This window comes from Aquarana catesbeiana, linkage group LG08 (assembly GCF_042186555.1).
Source record: "Aquarana catesbeiana isolate 2022-GZ linkage group LG08, ASM4218655v1, whole genome shotgun sequence".
NCBI lineage: Eukaryota > Metazoa > Chordata > Amphibia > Anura > Ranidae > Aquarana > Aquarana catesbeiana.
Window position 1 is genome coordinate 116,614,412 of NC_133331.1, and position 12,644 is coordinate 116,627,055.

The following is a 12,644-nucleotide window of genomic DNA, read 5'->3' on the forward strand; positions in this document are numbered from 1 at the left end:
CAGGCTAGACTGGAACAACAGGATCGCAAAATTGAGGCGATCCTATCACAACTTGATGACTATGAGAATAGAAGCCTTTGGAAAAACATCAACTTACCAGTGACAATAAATACCCGGGACTTGATTCCAACTTTGCTTACCATTTTTGATAAAGCACTAGATAGACCCCTCCAACACCCCATGGAAATTGAGTGTGTTCATAGAGCATTGGCGCCTCTGAATCCTGATGTGCATAAACAAAGAGATGTGATTTTCAAATTGCTCCATTTTCAGAACAAAGATGCCACCATGAAAGGCATGCGGAGCAGGTCTCACCTGAACTTTGAGGGGATGAAAATTTACTTTTTTCCTGATCTCTTGCACCAAACTTTGGCACTTCATAAAGATGTATGCCCCCTCTTGGAGGCTCTCAAACATGAAGGGGCCATGTTCTAGTGGGGTTTCCCCTTTTGGCTCATGAAACAAGGTCATGGTTTCTCTTCAAGATCAGGGTTAACAAGACAATAGCTGTACTTAAGGGACATGACATGATCAAACCATAAGATAATGAACACAGTAAATACATTAGGCAAATAATGTCCATATTTCAAAAGTCCATAGTTGTGGATTCGCTATGTCCAGCACCAGTAGCAGCACCCTTATGCAGTGTACACACGATCGGACAATCTGACAACAAAATCCATGGATTTTTTCCGACGAAACTCAAACTTGTCTTGCATACACACGGTCACACAAATCTTGTCAGAAATTCCGAACGTCAAGAATGCGGTGACGTACAACATGTACGACGAGCCGAGAAAAATGAAGTTCAATAGCCAGTGCGCCTCTTCTGGTTGATTCTGAGCATGCGTGACACATTGTGCGTCGGAATTGTGTACACACCATTGGAATTTACAAGAACATTTTTCAAATTTTGTGTGACGGAAAATCCGATGGAAAATGTCCGATGGAGCCTACACATAGTCAGAATTTCCGACAACAAGCTCCCATCAAACATTTTCCGTTGGAAAATCTGACCATGTACACGGGGCATTAGAGTGAAGCAAAGACTTTGCAATATTAAAATGGAACACAGAGAGGCACCAGACTAAGTGCAGTATGTTAAGAACTTCAATTTATTGGAAAAATAGACAATTGGCAACTCACATTTAAGTTTATAAAAACAGGCATGTAAAGAATCATTTCATTCAGTCCTTAGGCTTTCCTGAGTGGTCCTGGTGGATTAGCAGCATCAGATGGTGCGCCTGTGAAGCTAAAGGGTGATGGAAAGTGCCACATAAACCAGCGTGGAACACAAGATGCCGCCATATCGAATGTGACATCACTATGGAGGTTGTACTGACGTAAAGGGCAGTAACGCGTTTTAGAACCTTCCGCTTCTTCCTCAGACCTGATAGGCTGATAAAAATGTAATATATATATATATATATATATATATATATATATATATATATATATATATATATATATATATATTAGACTGACGTTCTTGACAGCCTATCAGGTCTGAGGAAGAAGCGGAAGCTTTGAAACGCGTTACTACCCCTTTACCTCAGCACTGCCTCCATAGTGACGTCATCTTGCATTCCACTCTTTCATGTGACGGCTGGCCACTTTTCATCACTCTCCAGTTTTACAGGCACACCATCGGATGCTGCTAATCCACCAGGACCACTCAGGAGAGCCTAAGGACTGATTGGAATTATGCTCCTTTTTATCAACTAAGATATGAGTTGCCACTTGTCTTTTTGTTTTCAATAAATTGAAATTCTTAACATACTGCACTTAGTCTGGCACCCCTCTGTGTTCCCTTTCTCTTCAAGATAAAAATGAATTGTCTCATTTCCTTTAAACTCTCAATTTGTCAGAAGTGGACTTTCCTGATTGGAGGGGCTTGGAAGACTTTCTGCACCTCATACTCAGCCTGTCTGTCAGGAGAAGAGACGCAAGAGGTAACAAATTTCTCACCAACCTGTGAGCACCAGGTTGGAATGAACAGTGATCTTGGAGCCCTTTTTTCTATGGCTGTTTCGGGAAGTCTCCTTTGTTGAGCTTATGTCTATGGACCTACCCCTGGATTACTTATGAATGATATTGTGATATACTATTGGAACTTCAGCCACAAGGCTAATCAATTATAACTCTTATTCATGACTTTTAGGATTCATGTACCAATTATATTGGTAGTGATATTTAAAGGTGTCTACCCTTATGTGTGGCTGCCTCTGGGGTGATGCTGGGGGGCGATTGGTCCAGAGGTTGCAATTGTATTGGTATGCAATTTTTTCTTTGTATCAGATTTGGTTTACTAAGTTCTATTCCCCTAGTTGAAGTGCATTTCAGGTTACTAGTGTTCTGTTTGCTACACCCCCATTTCAGATCTTAAAATAGTGACCTACAAAGTCAGAAGTTTGGGTTTCCTATTTTAACGCAGTAGCATTTGGCGGGAAGTACGCTCCTTCAAACCCAGATCTTGATGCGTCAGGAAAACCATTTTACCACTGGGTTGATTCCTAAATTCCCCACATAGGTTTTTGTATAAAAAAAGACCAGATGGTCTAGGGAAAGGATTCTTCAGAGAGGAACACACAGAAACTGACACATACCTTCACTCCAGCTGACTGAATGTGAAAATGGATCAATTAAGGTCTATTCAAACCAGAAGCTGGATGAAAAAAAAAAGAGATTCCAGCGAGGTAATCCAATAAATCTATGCTCCTACTCCATCGATGTAATCCAATTCTCGATCTCCAGCGATGGATGATCTCCAGTGACTCCAGCGAGGAACATGCACAGGATCCTTCCTCCACCGGAGGCACTCAGCCAATGACGCGGCGCTAGCTTTACAGCTCTTATGTAGCTGAGGGCATCCTGCGTTGCATCAGAGGGGGGCGGGGTCACCCGTACACGTCACTGGGAAACCCCAGCATTTCCCCTTGTCATAGGGGGACGGGTTCACGTAACGGGTGGCCCCACACTCAGCTACATAAGAGCTGTCAAGCTAGCTTTGCGTCATTGGCTGGGTGCCTACGGTGGAGGCAGGATACTGTGCGTGTTTCTCGCTGGAGTCGCTGGAGATTATCCATCACTGGAGATCGAGAATTGGATTACATCGCTGGAGTAGGAGCATGGATTTATTGGATTACCTCGCTGGAATCTCTTTTTTATTTTTTATTTTTAATAAAGGACTTGTCCCAAGCCGTATCCTGTGGTTTTTAACATTTTGACACTTTCTTTTTGTGAAATGGTAGGGGTACCCCTTACCAATTCACATGGGGGGGGCCGGGATCTGTGTGTCCCCTATGTTAAAGGGGGCTTCCAGATTCTGATAAGCCCCCCGCCCGCAGACCCCCACAACCACCGGGCAAGGGTTGTGGAGATGAGGCCCTTGTCCCCATCGACATGGGGACATCCTCCCCATGTTGAGGGCATGTAGCCTGGTACGGTTCAGGAGGGGGGGCACTCTCTCGCCCCCCTCTCTTTTCCTGTGGCCTGGCAGATTGCGTGCTCGGATAAGGGTCTGGTGTGGATTTTTGGGGGGAACCCCTAGCCAATTATTTTAATTTTGGCGCTGATTTCCCCTTAATATCCATACCAGACCTGAAGGGCCTGGTAATGGAATTTTTGGGGACCCCCACGCATTTTTTTATATTTTTCAATGACTTTCAATGACTTTTATGTGTATTGTCAGGACCGACAATTCATTAATAGCCGGCACTAGCACTAGTACTTTTAAAAGACTTTTTTTTGCTTTAGAAATGTCATTTTGCTCTCGGACTGTTACAGTATAAACACGGGAAACATGCGCTACTTTACAGGCATACTATAGACACCCCCCAGGTATGAAATTTAAAGGAATATTTCACTTCTATTGTTTCACTTTAAGCATTATTAAAATCACTGCTCCTGAAAAAAACTGACGTATTTAAAACTTTTTTTTGTATCGATACATGTCCCCTGGAGCAGGGCCCAGGTCCCCAAACACTTTTTATGACAATAACTTGCATATTAAGCTTTAAATTAGCACTTTTGATTTTTCATGTACGCATCCTATAGACTTTAACGGTGTTCGCGTGTTCGAACAAAGTTTTTGCCTGTCCGCATGTTCTGGATGCGAACCAAACAGGGGGGTGTTCGGCCATCCAACCCAGGTGGCTTATTAGGGCAGAGGTAAAAGAGTGCATCTTTCAGTTCCTCCACTGTTATTGGGGCCTCCAGCATCTGACAATCACTGGGCTCTAGTTGTGGAAATGTGACACTCAAACAGTAATTGTCTAGATCAGATTCTGTGTAGTCAACTGTGAAGGAGTAAGGGTCGGCATAATAGGTTGCATAAATGGCTCATCATAGTAAGTTCCTGGCCTGTCAAGGAGAGTTTGTTTGGGAATAACAGTCGGGTTACATTCTGGTTTAGTATAATAGGCGTTATAGAGTTTTCCACCTTATTTCCAAACTCAAAGATCTTTTGTAGGGTATTGAGTTGTTTTATCTGATTGTTAGTGAGAAATGCCAGGTCATAGGCCCTCTTTTTGTCCTTTCAGGTTTGGTAAGTTGTGCTAGATGAAGACTCCACATGATGAGCTTCTGCCTTGACAACAGCAGACCCCAACTCCTCAAGTAATAGCTCAGAGTCTCAAAAATGAGTCTGCATTGTCAAGCCAAAATTTGTGAAATGACTGTGTAGCAAGAGTTAGCTACAACTTAGTTATCTAGCCAATAGGGCTTTTATCTCCACAGTCTGGTGCCCTCCATACAGGGACCATGGATTTCTATGGATAGTGGAGTGTGGTCTGAGATTCCCCTAGGCAAAGTGCCCACAATGAGAGATTGGCCTTCAATAAAAAGTTTAAGTATCAGGTATCCAGGGTCTCACAGTGTAGGGATTTAGCAAATAGGATATACACTCCTCTCAAGTAATTGGAATAGGTAGTGTTATAGGTTTTTGCTATCTATGCCTTTTAAGGGAAAGCAACTTAGAACTAGGGATGTTCGTTTGTTCTAAAATGAACCGAACATATGTGGCATTTGTGGAAAATTTGAGCGCCGATGAACGCCCCATAATGCACTTCGAGATCACAGTGTAATGCTGTATGATGATTGGCCAAAGCATGCACCTAACCTGCATGCTTTGGCCAATCACAGCGAGCTCCGCTGAGAGAGGCATAATAGGCCAAAAACAGGGTGCCTTTAGCCAATCATGGCTCAGGGGGACTAAGTCTACGCCCCACACTATATAAGGCTGCTTACAGAGCAGCCGTATGTAGTGTTGTTGCTGTGGACAGAGCGATAGGTTGAGTTAGATTAAGCAGGCAGGTTATTCAGTTAGTGGCAGTGTATTTGATATACTATATATTCAGTGTTTACTCTATATTCAGTAGACATGTGCACACTGAAATATTTTGTTTCGGAATTTCGTTTTCGTCCGAAAAATACATTTATTTAGCTACTCCGAATTTTTTTTTTTTATTATTTTGTTTTTCGTTAAAAATTGCATGCGTCCAAAAATCCTAATTAATTAAGGTCGAATCTGTCATTGAAGGCTTATGGTGTCTGTTGAATGTTCAAAGAAGATTCGACGGAGCAGCTAAACTGTACGTGTACATTTCCAGTCGAATTTTCCACCTACAAGCTAGCTGTAGTAGAATTCTAATGTTGTATGACTAGTAATAATTATATTTATTAATTATTTTACTAGTCAACCAACATTAGAATTTTTCTATAGCCTATGGGTGGATGCATTTGACTGATTGCAGCGTTGTACAGTTTAGCTGCTCCATCTAATCTTCTTAGAACTTTCGACAGACACCATAAGCCAAAGATTCAAGGTATGTATGTTTTTTGTTGCTTTGTCGAATCTTCGTCGTTCATGTTGAATGGTCTACTCTACCCCAACAGTCAGCCAACTTTCACATTCGTTTCTCAATCTCCAAGTGCAATGGCGGGCGTGGCATCCGATGTTGTGTCAGATATTGATATGGCATTATAATATAGAATCTATAATAATAAATTCCCCCCACAACACGGGCAGCCTCTGAGGCTATCACAACACTAGCATCACTATCAAGTTCACAACACTAACACAATAGCAGCAGATTATTATGAAAAAGTTAAGTTGAACTGTAGCTTGCTTCACTATTGTTCTGCTGCTGTGCTTATGCTTAATTGCTAAATAATTTAGGTTCTCTGACAAATGGACCAGCTAAGATTGACTGTCTTCTGAAATGATTCAGTGTGTGTGTCGATCTGCTAGCAAATCGTAAGTGAAAGTAATTTGGCTGTACGTGTGTACTTAGTTCTAGCTAATTTACTGCCCCTTCTCTTTGGTTACAATCGGCCAATAACATTCATCATTATTATTTTTATTTTACTTCCCCCTCCCAATTCGAGCAGCGATCTTTTCTCTCTATGTCAAATCTTTTCTCTCTATGTAGAATAATCTTGGACTAATAGAGTTAACGTTAGGCACATTCGACCACAGGTTCGATAGACACAGATTGTTATTGTCAGCGTCATGTCGAATCTCCTATCTTTATCAAACTGTTGTCGCAACGAAAATGAAAATAAAGCATTTGTTTGTGTCGGATCTTTCAGTTTTCGTTTTCTGCACTTTCGTTATCGTTTGTTAAAATGATAACGAAAATACCTGAAATTCGGATGAAAATGCATTCGCACGAAAACGAATGCACATGTCTAATATTCAGTCAGTGCAGACAATATATATATATAGTGTATATTTTATATATATATATATACACACAGTATCTCACAAAAGTGAGTACACCCCTCACATTTTTGTAAATATTTTATTATAACTTTTCATGTGACAACACTGAAGAAATGACACTTTGCTACAAGGTAAAGTAGTGCGTGTACAGCTTGTATGCCAGTGTAAATTTGCTGTCCCCTCAAAATAACTCAACACAGCCATTAATGTCTAAACCACTGGCAACAAAAGTAAGTACACCCCTAAGTGAAAATGTCCAAATTGGGCCCAATTAGCCATTTTCCCTCCCCTGTGTCATGTGTTTGTGTGATAGAAGATGATGAATGGACAACGCTAGACATTTTTATTTTTTAATAAAGAACTTGTCCCAAGCTGTCTCTTGTCTTTTTTACCATTTTTGTGAAATGGTAGGGGTACGATGTACCCCATTACCAATTCACACAGGGGGGAGGCTGGGATCTGGGGGTCCTCATGTTAAAGGAGGCTTCCAGATTTCGATAAGCCCCCCGCCCGCATACCCCACAACCACCGGGCAAGGGTTGTGGGGATGAGGCCCTTGTCTCCATCAACATGGGGACACTTCCCCTGTTGAAGGCATGTGGCCTGGTACAGTTCAGGAGGGGGGGGCGCTCTCTCACCCCCCCATTCCTGTGGCCTGGCAGGTTGCATGCTCAAATAAGGGTCTGGTATGGATTTTGGCTCAGGGATCCCCTTAATTTTCATATCAGACCTGAAGGGCCTGGTACGGATTTTAGGGGGACCCCCAAGCAATTTTTTTTTTAATTTTGGTTCGGGGTTCCCCTTAATATTCATACCAGACCCAACAGGCCGGGGAATAGACTGGGGGGGGCCCATGCCATTTTTTTAAATGAGTTTTATCTATATTGCCGAGACCCAACAATTCATTACAGCCGTGATTAGTTTTGAATGACAATTTTTCCTTTAGAAATCTCATTTTGCTGTGGTACTGTGCTAAACATGGGAAAAATGCGCCACGTTGCAGGCATACTAAAGACACCCCCCAGGCATGATATTTAAAGGAATATTTCATTTTTATTGTTTCACTTTAAGCATTAAAAAAAATCACTGCTCCCAAAAAAAGTCAGTTTTAAAAAAAGAAAGTGCATTGACACATGTCCCCTGTGGCAGGACCCAGGTCCCCAAACACTTTTTATGAAAATAACTTGCATATAAGCCTTTAAAATGAGCACTTTTGATTATTCATGTTTGTGTCCCAGAGATTTTAATGGTATTCGTGTCCAAATTTTTTGCCTGAACCGGAGGGTGTTCGGCTCATCCCTAGTGCACACTATTTGGTAGACCGTGGTTCTGGGAGTCACTGAATATACCGGCTACATGGAGGAGAGATTGGAGCAGCATTTATTAGACTCCAGTTGAGGAGGCTTTTAATGCCATCTTTAGGGGAGGCGAACGTGGGAGCTTGATTCTGATATGTTACAATGAGCTTAGTTGGAAAGCCTTATTTGTAAGGTATGTTGCGGTATCAGAGAACAGAGATGACTGGGTTAAATTCTTTGCTGCGTTGAGTGGTAGCTGCAGATATGTCAGCATAAAGGGTGACTCCTGTGTATGGAGTGGGAAGAGAGGTTGAGGTTTTGGCTGCTCTGAGGATCTGATCCTTGACGTGATAGAAATGGACATGTGCCAAAACATCACGAGGTACATCCTTAGGTAAGTAGGCAGGTTTAGGGAGCCTGTGGGCTTGATCTATGGTAAGATCAGGCACGGTGAGATGTGGGAGCAGTTTCAGGAAAATATACTGCAGGTATGTAGTTAGGTCAGCGGGTTTAATGCTCTCAGGTACGCCACGGAATTTAATGTTATTGCCGCGTGACTTATCCTCGAGGTCCGCCATCTTTACTTGCATGTATCAGATCTCCTGGGATTGCCGCTCAAATGCAGAGACCATATCATTATATGCTTTGGTGTTGTCTGAAACCTGCTTTTACACTAGATCAGTGTGCTCTGCAATGTGGTCAACTCACATAGTAATATAGTAATATGAGAAATAGAGGAACGTAGTTCTCTTTGGATTTCTTTTTATAGTGAAATCAGCATGAGCTTTAGTGTATGCTCTGAGGCAGGCTGATCACTTGTAGGGAGAGCTGCCAGGGATTCCTGAAAGTCCTCTTCAAAGTGGGGCTGTGGAGGTGGGGAGCATAGTTGATTCTTGTGGAGAGTGGCTTTAACAGGGGACTGGTTTGGTGTAGGAGGAGGTCGCTTACCTCTATCATAGTACTCATAGGACTGTGAGGGGAAAGGATCTCCTAGGAGAGTGTCAGGTCCAGATTCCTGCATTCCCTTAGCTGCGGAGTGTGGGACGTGAGAGCATTGCACCTGCAGCTCTGTGTCCCCATCTGTGCCATCTTGGGAGACCTGGGTGGAGGAGATGAGGGGAAATAACTCCGCGAGGCACCGCGGAGCGGAGTATTTCTCCCTCATGCTGACGTCCGCCGGGTCAGACATGTTAGCACTACCTGGTGGAGTGAAAATCTCCTGTCTCTGCAATTGCTGTGTGCCACTGTGTCCCTGTGTGAAGCCTGAGGGGCTCAATCAAGCAGCCATCTCAGTCCGCCACTTGGCCATGCCCCCCGATCAATAAATTAGTCCCTTGCTCATTCACTGGACAGAGGTCTTTTGGACTCTGATTTCTGTCTTACTCTTCATGCCCTGTATTATTTTTGTGTATTTGTTGGATTGCATTTGCACTTTGATTGTCTGTGCGCCTCCTGATCATTAGCCTTTGCTATTGTTAGTCATTACTCCTTTCCTACCTCTGAAACCTAGACTCTGTTTAACCACTTGCCGACCGCCTAACGTAGATATACGTCAGCAGAATGGCACGGGCAGGCAGAATCACGTACCTGTACGTGATCTGCCTCCCGCGGGCGGGGGGTCCGACCGGACCCCCCCCGGTGCCAGCGGCGGTCGGCTTGTGACTGGGAGCGTTGGGAGGCGAGGGGGAGACCATCCGATCGTGGCCCCCCCCTCACGATCGCTCCCAGCCAATCGGAATCCTCCCCTGCCTGTGTGAAGTTTCACACAGGCAGAGGATGTGATGTCATCTCTCCTCGGCTCGGCAGTTTCCGTTCCAGCGCCGAGGAGAGAAGACATGTAAGTGCACAACACTACACACAACACAGTAGAACATGCCAGGCACACTAAACACCCCAGATCCCCCCCCCCGATCGCCCCCCGATCCCCCCCCAATCACCCCCCTCCCTGTCACAAACTGACACCAAGCAGTATTTTTTTTTTTTTTTCTGATTACTGATTGGTGTCAGTTTGTGACAGTTACAGTGTTAGGGCAGTGAGTGGTAGCCCCCTTTAGGTCTAGGGTACCCCCCTAACCCCCCCTAATAAAGTTTTAACCCCTTGATCACCCCCTGTCATCAGTGTCACTAAGCGATCATTTTTCTGATCACTGTATTAGTGTCGCTGGTGACGCTAGTTAGGGACGTAAATATTTAGGTTCGCCGTCAGCATTTTATAGCGTCAGGGACCCCCATATACTACCTAATAAATGTTTTAACCCCTTGATTGCCCCCTAGTTAACCCTTTCACCACTGATCACCGTATAAGTGTTACGGGTGACGCTGGTTAGTTCGTTTATTTTTTATAGTGTCAGGGCACCCGCCGTTTATTACCGAATAAAGGTTTAGCCCCCTGATCGCCCGGCGGTGATATGCGTCGCCCCAGGCAGCGTCAGATTAGCGCCAGTACCGCTAACACCCACGCACGCAGCATACGCCTCCCTTAGTGGTATAGTATCTGTACGGATCAATATCTGATCCGATCAGATCTATACTAGCATCCCCAGCAGTTTAGGGTTCCCAAAAACGCAGTGTTAGCGGGATCAGCCCAGATACCTGCTAGCACCTGCGTTTTTCCCCTCCGCCCGGCCCAGCCCAGCCCACCCAAGTGCAGTATCGATCGGTCACTGTCACTTACAAAACACTAAACAAATAACTGCAGCGTTCGCAGAGTCAGGCCTGATCCCTGCGATCGCTAACAGTTTTCTTGGTAGCGTTTTGGTGAACTGGCAAGCACCAGCCCCAGGCAGCGTCAGGTTAGCGCCAGTACTGCTAACACCCACGCACGCACCGTACACCTCCCTTAGTGGTATAGTATCTGAACGGATCAATATCTGATCCGATCAGATCTATACTGGCGTCCCCAGCAGTTTAGGGTTCCCAAAAACGCAGTGTTAGCGGGATCAGCCCAGATACCCGCTAGCACCTGCATTTTTTCCCCTCTGCCCGGCCCAGCCCAGCCCACCCAAGTGCAGTATCGATCGATCCCTGTCACTTACAAAACACTAAACAAATAACTGCAGCGTTCGCAGAGTCAGGCCTGATCCCTGCGATCGCTAACAGTTTTCTTGGTAGCGTTTTGGTGAACTGGCAAGCACCAGCCCCAGGCAGCGTCAGGTTAGCGCCAGTACTGCTAACACCCACGCACGCACCGTACACCTCCCTTAGTGGTATAGTATCTGAACGGATCAATATCTGATCCGATCAGATCTATACTGGCGTCCCCAGCAGTTTAGGGTTCCCAAAAACGCAGTGTTAGCGGGATCAGCCCAGATACCCGCTAGCACCTGCGTTTTTCCCCTCTGCCCGGCCCAGCCCAGCCCACCCAAGTGCAGTATCGATCAATCCCTGTCACTTAAAAAACACTAAACAAATAACTGCAGCGTTCGCAGAGTCAGGCCTGATCCCTGCGATTGCTAACAGTTTTTTTGGTAGCGTTTTGGTGAACTGGCAAGCACCAGCGGCCTAGTACACCCCGGTCGTAGTCAAACCCGCACTGCAGTAACACTTGGTGACGTGGCGAGTCCCATAAGTGCAGTTCAAGCTGGTGAGGTGGCAAGCACAAGTAGTGTCCCGCTGCCACCAAGAAGACAAACACAGGCCCGTCGTGCCCATAATGCCCTTCCTGCTGCATTCGCCAAATCCTAATTGGGAACCCACCACTTCTGCAGCGCCCGTACTTCCCCCATTCACATCCCCAACCAAATGCAGTCAGCTGCATGAGAGGCATTTTCTTTATGTCCTCCCGAGTACCCCTACCCAACGAACCCCCCGAAAAAAGATGTCGTGTCTGCAGCAAGCGCGGATATAGGCGTGACACCCGCTATTATTGTCCCTCCTGTCCTGACAATCCTGGTCTTTGCATTGGTGAATGTTTTGAACGCTACCATTCATTAGTTGAGTATTAGCGTAGGGTACAGCATTGCACAGACTAGGCACACTTTCACAGGGTCTCCCAAGATGCCATCGCATTTTCAGAGACCCGAACCTGGAACCGGTTACAGTTATAAAAGTTAGTTACAAAAAAAAGTGTAAAAAAAAAAAAAAAAAAACACAAGCAAAAATATAAAATAAAAAATAATAGTTGTCGTTTTATTGTTCTCTCTCTCTCTCTATTCTCTCTCTATTGTTCTGCTCTTTTTTACTGTATTCTATTCTGCAATGTTTTATTGTTGTTATGTTTTATCATGTTTGCTTTTCAGGTATGCAATTTTTTATACTTTACCGTTTACTGTGCTTTATTGTTAACCATTTTTTTGTCTTCAGGTACGCCATTCACGACTTTGAGTGGTTATACCAGAATGATGCCTGCAGGTTTAGGTATCATCTTGGTATCATTCTTTTCAGCCAGCGGTCGGCTTTCATGTAAAAGCAATCCTAGCGGCTAATTAGCCTCTAGACTGCTTTTACAAGCAGTGGGAGGGAATGCCCCCCCTCCAACGTCTTCCGTGTTTTTCTCTGGCTCTCCTGTCTCAACAGGGAACCTGAGAATGCAGCCGGTGATTCAGCCAGCTGACCATAGAGCTGACCAGAGACCAGAGTGGCTCCAAACATCTCTATGGCCTAAGAAACCGGAAGCTACGAGC

General features: G+C 44.7%; 1 protein-coding gene across 1 annotated transcript in view; it reads right to left on the bottom strand.

Moving 5' to 3' along the window:
- Positions 1–12,644, bottom strand: part of PCDH15 (protocadherin related 15) — a 2,079,434-nt gene that overhangs the window by 37,481 nt on the left and 2,029,309 nt on the right. The gene's annotated exons all lie outside the window — the stretch shown is intronic.